The 8,135-nt window shown below is 50.1% G+C and overlaps 1 long non-coding RNA gene across 1 annotated transcript; it reads left to right on the top strand.

Annotated features, from left to right (window-relative positions):
• The first annotated feature begins 660 nt into the window (after positions 1-660).
• On the top strand, positions 661-7,344 carry LOC105505293. The gene is made up of 2 exons (XR_001000718.1): positions 661-1,077; positions 5,474-7,344. It is a non-coding gene; the product is annotated as an uncharacterized LOC105505293 (long non-coding RNA).
• The last annotated feature ends 791 nt before the right edge of the window (positions 7,345-8,135 follow it).

Consider the following 8,135-nt stretch of genomic DNA (forward strand, 5'->3'; position numbering starts at 1 on the left):
AAAGCAGCTAAAACGAAGTTTCACAAAGGCCAAGCTGTTCTGGGAAGTCAGATCTGCCCCACAGAAAAGACTCTAAAAGCATGTGAAAGGTCATAATAAAATCAGGTGCAGGCCAGGTGCGGTGGCTCATGCCTGTAATCCCAGCACTTTGGGAGGCCGAGGCGGGCAGATCACCTGAGGTTGGGAGTTCGAGACCAGCCTAAACAACATGGAGAAACCCTGTCTCTAGTAAAAATACAAAATTACCTGGGCATGGTGGTACATGCCTGTAATCCCAGCTACTTGGGAGGCTGAGGCAGGAGAATCGCTTGAACCCGGGAGGCGGAGGTTGTGGTGAACCAAGATCGCGCCACTGCACTCCAGCCTGGGCAACAAGAGCAAAACTCCGTCTCACAAAAAAAAAAAAAAAAAAAATCAGGTGCAAAGGAAGCATTCCAAATACGTTCGGTGAAATGCCAGCATTTTTAGAACATGCATGCACCAACCTCCCTCGGGAAGGATTTTGAAGACGACAAGGCTCATTAGGTTTTCCGTACTGGGGCAATTACTCAAATGTTCACACCCACAGCTCTGGGAGCCTTGGAGGTGTTTGCCGAGCTGCTCTTAGGGGCGGTGATACCAGCAATATCCAGTGGGGGTCTCTCTCATACAAATAATGGCATAGCTGTTCCCGGCTGTAGAGGAAATGGCAGCCCTGGGACCTGGGGGGATCGAAGGCCAGTCCACGTCTCAGTGGGAAGATGGCAGCAGCTCAGTGGCTCTTCACAGTGATGTGATGACCTGTTTTTAAATGTTTAACAGAAGCCAGACTTGGCTTTTAGGGGACAGCTTTCCTGCCAGCCAGTCAGCTTGCCAAAGGCATCTTTCCTGTGCACAGAGAGCACACTGGGCTTGGAGTGTGGGATTTGGTGAGAATCTTAAAGGTTTCTGTTCAAGGTCAGTTTGGTTGCTTTCTATGCCCAATGCCTCTCAAAGACTGTGGCATCAAGGGACCTGCTGCTACCCTACTTGATGGGGCTGAACAGGAGATATATTCCACACTTCACAATTGCCACCTTCCGGGAGCAGCTTCTCCAGGTGAAGAAGCCCTGGTTTAGAGATGAGATCTGCGTTTGGGTTCTGATTCTGCCCCTCATTAGCCGTGTGACCTTGAGCAAACCTTGTCCTTTCTGGTTCTCAGTTTCTTCATCTGTAAAATTAGGAATACTCATCTCTAATACTAATCTCAAAAATTGTTTTGAGTGTTAAATAGGAATGAATGCATATGAAACTTTACTTTAGAGAAGGGCTTAGCTAACATTTTTTATGAAGGGGCAGATAGAAACTATTTTTGGCTTTATTGGCCTTATAGGCTCTGTCTCAACTACTGAATTCCGCAATTGTAATAGCGTGGAAGCAGCCATAGGCAATTCATCAAGAGATCAGCAGGGCTGTGTCCACTAAAACTCTATTTTACAAAAACAAGCAGTGCGCTGGGTCTTGCTTGTGGGCTGTACTTTGCCCATCCTCACAGCCTGTTTCTGTGAGGCCTGTGAGCTCAGGATGGTTTTATGTTTCTAAAGGGCTGTAAGGAAAAAACAAAGAATAGGTGACAGGGCCCCAGAGCGAGTATTTACCACCAGCTCCTTGGAGAAGCTAGTTGACTCTGCTCTAGAGCATCGCAGGAAAGTCAGGCCAGGAGGCAGGCAGCTATGTCCCTGAGTATCAGGGGGCCTGCCAGGTAAGTCACAATGAAACAGATGGGCCAGATGAACCCTGGGCCCTGTCCAGCTCCAGGGGCTAGGGTCCACGTGACTCTGATGACCGAGCTCTGGGGCTAGAGGGAGGAAGGGAAACGGCCCCCTAGTTCTCTTTTCAGTTGTCTATTTCAGATGGGTCTTATGAAAGAGGATCAGAACAGCCTCCATCAGAAAATGAACCAATAATCAAGTGAATGGGGTTTTCGTTTCCTGAATTGTCTCTAGCCTGCGAGGCCGTGTTTCCATGTGAAACTTCTGAGTTCCCTACGAACTCAAACAATGAGTCATGGGCGAGCCAGGGACCCCCACCCACTTGGAGTCACGAGGCTCTGACATGGAGACAAGACCACGGGGTTTCTGTTAGTCCAGAGCCCTACCCTCAGCTAAGATGCTTCTTCTTTGTTCTAGATTCAGTCACATAAGCAGAGGCAGCAGGTACTAGGCCTCAGGGTAATAGTCCCCGAAGAAAATAAAGAGAAAGTCTGTCTGAGAAAAGCGAGTTGTGCCGGTTAAAGAATAACCTATGGCCACAATGCCTTACTGGAGGGTGCTTGGGAGCCGGTGTCCTCATGTCTGTTGTATGGGGTTAGGGAGAGCCTGGTGCATTTCAGCGGGGAGGGGGTTGCTGCTGGTCCTGTTTTCACTCCTTCTCTCCCCTTCCCCAGTGACCCCAAGACAAAATGCTGTTAGGTAAGTAGGGTCTGCTTAGCCCCACTAAGTTCCCCCGTCCACCATTAGGAATCAGTGGTATTATTATAGTCTACCAGGACTGACCTGGTGCTGCTCAGAGCTGGGGGCTCAAAGCAGTGCCTCCCTTCATCTTCTTAAGTTATTCTCTAGCAGCTCTGAGTCTCCTAAAGATTGATCCTAGAGAAAAGACTATGTCACTTACTTCTTTTTGTGATTGTAAAAACACGCATATTTACTGCAGAAAGTTTGAAAAATAGAGAAATGTGTAAAGAAGAAAATGTACAGGATAATTTTAGAATCAAAACCAATCTAGCCGGGCGCGGTGGCTCAAGCCTGTAATCCCAGCACTTTGGGAGGCTGAGACGGGCGTATCATGAGGTCAGGAGATCGAGACCATCCTGGCTAACACGGTGAAACCCCGTTTCTACTTAAAAGAAAAAAATGTACAGGATAATTTTAGAATCAAAACCAATCTAGCCGGGCGTGGTGGCTCACGCCTGTAATCCCAGCACTTTGGGAGGCTGAGACGGGCGTATCATGAGGTCAGGAGATCGAGACCATCCAGGCTAACACGGTGAAACCCCGTTTCTACTTAAAAAAAAAAAAAATACAAAAAAGTAGCCGAGCGAGGTGGCGGGCGCGTGTAGTCCCAGCTACACCGCAGGCTGAGGCAGGAGAATGGCGTAAACCCGGGAGGCGGAGCTTGCAGTGAGCTGAGATCTGGCCACTGTACTCCAGCCCAGGCGACAGAGCAAGACTCCGTCTCAAAAAAAAAATAAAAATAAAAAAAATAAAACAAAACCAATCTGACTAATTCAGGAAATGATTATTTACTGAGCACCTACTATGTGTCAGCCACTGTTCTTGGTGCTGGGGACATAGCAGTGAAAAAAAACAAAGTCCTCACCCTCGTGGAGCCTATATTTCAGTAGGGACAGTCAGTACAGTAGAGGAAGGGGCTGGGCTGATGGAACAGAATGCCTTTTTGAATAGGGTGGTCAGGACAAGAGGAAGCAAGGGATGCAGCTATATGGGGAAGAGCGTTTCTGGCAGAAGGAAGAAGATCTGCCCAGGTGTTGGATAAGAACCTGCTTATCCCTGTGCATTCAAGGATACAAAGGAGGCCAGCATGGCTAAGATGAGGCAGGGGCAACTGGGGCGAGAACAGGTGGGACTTGCCAGCCATGAAGAGGACCTTGGATTGGTGTTGAGTGAAATGGAAAGCCAAATGCAGGGTCTTGAACAGAACAGGGCCATGATCAGCCTTATATTTTGAAATGATCATTCTGGACACTAGTTGGAAAACAGACAGGGGCTGGGGGTGGGGTTGGCAAGGGCAGAAACTGGGAAGCCATTTGGTTGTTGCGAAAGTTACACAAAGCTATGAAGCAGGGCTGGCCTGGTTGCAGGAAGGGTGAAGGTAGGGGGAGGGCTGGCAGTTCCTCCCACTGGGCCTCTGCCCTTTCCTTTCGTGCTCTCTGAGGTTCCACCATGGGACCCCGGGGTACCTAGGATTACATTTTGAAAGCTATTGGACTAGAGGTTCTCCAAGGGCCCTTCCAGCTTTGGCTCCTGTGCTCTTGGGTTTCAGGACCATGCTGATTCTGTGGAACTAGGCCCGGGCTCTACCAGCCAGGCCTCTGAACATGTCAACTTGAGAACTGAACAGGTTCAGGGTCTAGGAAGGGGAGAGATTTCAGAATTTTAATTAAGAAATATTTTAAATGTTTAAATTTTTGTAGAGACAGAGTCTTCCCATGTTGCCCAGGCTGTTCTCAAACTCCTGGGCTCAGGTGATCCTCCTGCCTCGGCCTCCCAAAATATTGGGATTACAGACATGAGCCATGAGATTTGGAAACTTAATTCAGCTCCCACGTACTGAATGTGGCCAGCCCTGTGTGGGGATTGTAATGATGAGTAAGAGGAAATGTCTGCTCCAAGAAACTCACTGGCTGCGATGGGAACTAGGGAATCACAAGAATGGCCCATCCCAAAGTCTGAGAGGCCCCCGGCCCCTCCCTGCCTGGCCGTTCTTCCATGTGGCCCCTGAGCCAGTGGTTCCCAAACTGGGTAGGTCATGGAGTCATCGAGGAACTTCAGAATATGCAGATGCCCAGACTGTGCCCTCAAAGATTCAAATTCAGTTAGTCCAGGATGGGTGGGGCCTGGGAATCTGTTCAGACAAAGGCCTGGCCTGAAGCCTGGGCTGGAGGGTTCAGTCCTGACAGAAGCGCAGAGACTGCATGAAAGCTTCTGCCAGCCTCATCAAGCACGTGCTGGGCAGGATGTGGAAACCAAGCCTGTCTTCCAGTGGGATCCTGAGGTGGGGGAGTGCTGGAGGAGGGGGTGGCAGCTCCTTTATCAGCTGTCCCCAACAGAGGCCCTTCCCCCAGGAAGGAATGTTAAAAAACTCTCAGGAAGGAATTGCTAGGTTTGGAGACCATGGGAATTCCCCATCTCCCCCAATCTCCTCAGCCACCTCAAATCCACCAGCCTGTCTCCCCATGTTTGGGTTAACTCCTTGTTGGCTCAGAATGTCTCCCCTGGGTTGAGCTACTGATCTGTGAGATCACTTAGTGGCCTGAAATATTTCCAGTATACAAGCAACACTGACAAGAATATTCTTGCAGGGTCCCACAAATCTCACTGAGTAAGGACCCCTACAGGTGGAGAGGAGTATGGGGTATGCAGACTGGAAGGTGGGACCCTAAGATTCATTCCAGAACTGGAATGAAATCAGGCACTTCCAAAGAGGAGAGAGATGGGAAGCAGGAGGAGGAAGCAGGAAGAGGAAGAAATGAATCTTATGTGAATGAATGGTAATTTTCTCTCAATTACTGGGAAGAAAAAAAAATATATAACAAAATCAGACCTTGGTCTGGTCCACTAAAAATAATTCTCTGAATCAGACTTCTTTCCTGAAAGTTGTGAACTTTATCCTCTGGCAGCCATTAATCTAATATTAAGCCCCTTAACCTTCCTAATTGTTCTCTTTCAGTATCAGCTGGTTTCATATTAACCTTTCAATCTTTCCCATAATGCAGTTACCTCCAACTCCAGCCAGACCCAAGTCAGAGCTGCGGTCAGCTCAGACCTTTGCCTGCTCTTGGCAACACGTCCCCCTGTCCTGCTCCTCTGCAATCTGCCCCTCTTTTTCTTCATGTGCTGTGAAGGCATCATGTGAGTGAGTGTTCAACTCCTGGATTGGGGATGCACAGAGCCTGAGGGACACACTTTGCAAATCTGCACCTTGCACTTTTGAGTTCTGGTCTGCAAGGTCTCCTTTATTCTTTTGGACCAAGGCTGTCCGTGGGAGAGGGCAGCCGCCCGCCTGTCAGAGCAAATCAGCCTCAGGCGGTTTCTGCGGCTCTGGTATCTGAGCTTTGTTTTCCCTCTCTCCCGGGAAGAACTCATTGAAATAGTTTCTCTGGGAAAGACAAAGCATCTCGCCCAGATGCTGAAGGATCACTTGGTACCTGCCTGTCTTGGTTTCCCATTGTGCCGGTGGTGAAGGCGCATCAGCTCTAAAGCTGACCTGTGGTTCTGTCTCCAAACAGCTAACTCAGACATCATCCTCTTGCAGCCAGCCGCACAGCCTGAGTTGGAGTTCTGGCCTCTCCTAGCAGTGAGTGACAGTGTCGGAGGGGCCTTGGACACCTTGGGTAATTGCTAACTAAATATGAGCAGCTGGGGGAAGGTCTTCTGGTCCGCGGGAGAGCCAACGGGGCATTTCCTCTTCTGTTTTCTAGTCAGGGTAGAAAGCTAGAAAGAATCCTAAAACTCACTATCCAAGTCCCCATTGTGTGGGGACAGAGGCCTGTCCTGAAGCCTGGGCTGGAGGGTTTAGTCTGAAGCAGAAGCTGGGAGACGGCATGAGAGGGTTCCTGCTAGCTTCACCAAGCCGGTGCTGTGCGGGATGAGGAAAATCAAGCCTGTCTTCCAGTAGGGCCCTGAGGTGGGGGGTGGGGGGCGCTGGAGGAGGGAGTGGAAGCTCCTTTATTAGCTGCCCCCAGCAGGGGCCCTTCTCCCAGTCACCGCAGACCAAAGCCGGCTCCTCCTGGGGGCTCCAACCTGTCTGTTCAATGTTTGCCTTGTGCCTTTTCCTGCTGAGGCCACCCCCGGCACCATCTCAGGCCTCAGAGGGACCACCTCACTGTAAGAGCCCTGAGGGTGGGAAGGAAGCAAGCCCTCCGCACCCCGTCCCGGTCTCTCATCTGGGCACTAGCACACACAGACGCCCAGGCCCCGTCCCCGCGCCAGAATGGCCACTCGCGTTTCCCGGTACGATGCCACTTTCCATGAGTGCACAGAGAGCCCCTGGGCTGAGCTCGGGGCCGAGCTCCACGCTGTCTGAGCAGCTCTGAGCTGCACGCCAAAGAAGGTCTTTCAGATGGGCTCTGGGATGTGGAACATGGCGTCCAGCCCTAGTGTCTACCCCACGCTGTAGGCACCCTGACTTCCCCCACCTTCTTACCTGAGTATCAGCTTACTTCCATCTGGGGACTGAATATGGGACAGATTCCAGAAAAAGGAGGTTGGGACACCAACACCAACACCAACTCTGCCAACGGAGCCAGCACAGCTATTTGTCTTCAATCACCGACAGCAGGGGAAGCTCACAGGCTCTGCACCCCTGGCCCCGGAAGTAAGGATATTGCCTGTTAGACAAAGGGAAGGCCTCGACTCCACAGCTTATATTTGTGAGCTTAACCTTTGGAAAAGGCCCAGGTTCTCCCACCATGTACAGCTGCCGTTGACCTGGGCAGTCCTGCAGGATCTGAACTTCAGTGGAAACCCAGAAGGGGGTCACTGGCCCTGGAGGTCAAAGTTGCTCTAGGCGACAGGCAACCAAGACTAAGGGCAAACTTGAAACATAAATGAGTTAAAGCCCACAAAATAAGACAGTTTTAAATAACTAAACACTGTTTTCTCATTCTTCCCTTATCATCTGAGGACGTTTTAGGCAAATGAAGCTTTAAAGTTTTTCTCCTTTCATTGGGTTGACAATATTTAAAATGATATCCAGAGCTGTCTCATTTGCCTATTGCTCTAGGTTTACTGATCCTCAGGAGGTAAGACTGGATGGGTTAAAGTGGGCGGGCTCGAGGGCTGAGACTGTCCATCTCTCTGAGAGTCGAGGGCAGCATTTATCAGGGGCCTGTGGTCAGCCAAGCTTGGCTTGGGCTCTGTGGGAAGATAAAACCAACTGACCCAGATGGGCTCCTGTGGGGCCTGGATACTGTTGGGAAGATAAAACATATGAGCCTGATAAGAAAAAAAAAGCAAAATCCGGCAGAAGGAATGCAAGTGATTCCAATGCAATTGAATTAAGTGCAAACTCACTAGGAATGGGTGGGGGGTTTGATTGGAGAAGGGGTTATTCAGAGGTGGTTAACCACAGAAGATTGAGGAGGTGAACTCTCAGTTGGATTTGGAGGTAGAAGGGAGAAGTTAAGGGAAGCGTTTGTTTTATATTTGGGTGTGGTGCGTGGGGGGTGTGGATAAGTGAAGTGTCTCACACACACACACACACACACATACACACACACACAGCTTTGAGTAGGAAGAGGGTCAAGAGGACCAGGTTGGCCTAGACAAGTCAGTCCTAGCTTAAAAAGTCACAGTCAGGATTCCTGCAGTACCTCCGCCATACCCACCCCCACCCCCATGGGCACAGCACTGCCTCTTCTCTCCAACGCAGGCCTG

Source organism: Colobus angolensis, unplaced genomic scaffold (assembly GCF_000951035.1).
Source record: "Colobus angolensis palliatus isolate OR3802 unplaced genomic scaffold, Cang.pa_1.0 Scaffold124, whole genome shotgun sequence".
Classification (NCBI taxonomy): Eukaryota; Metazoa; Chordata; class Mammalia; order Primates; family Cercopithecidae; genus Colobus; species Colobus angolensis.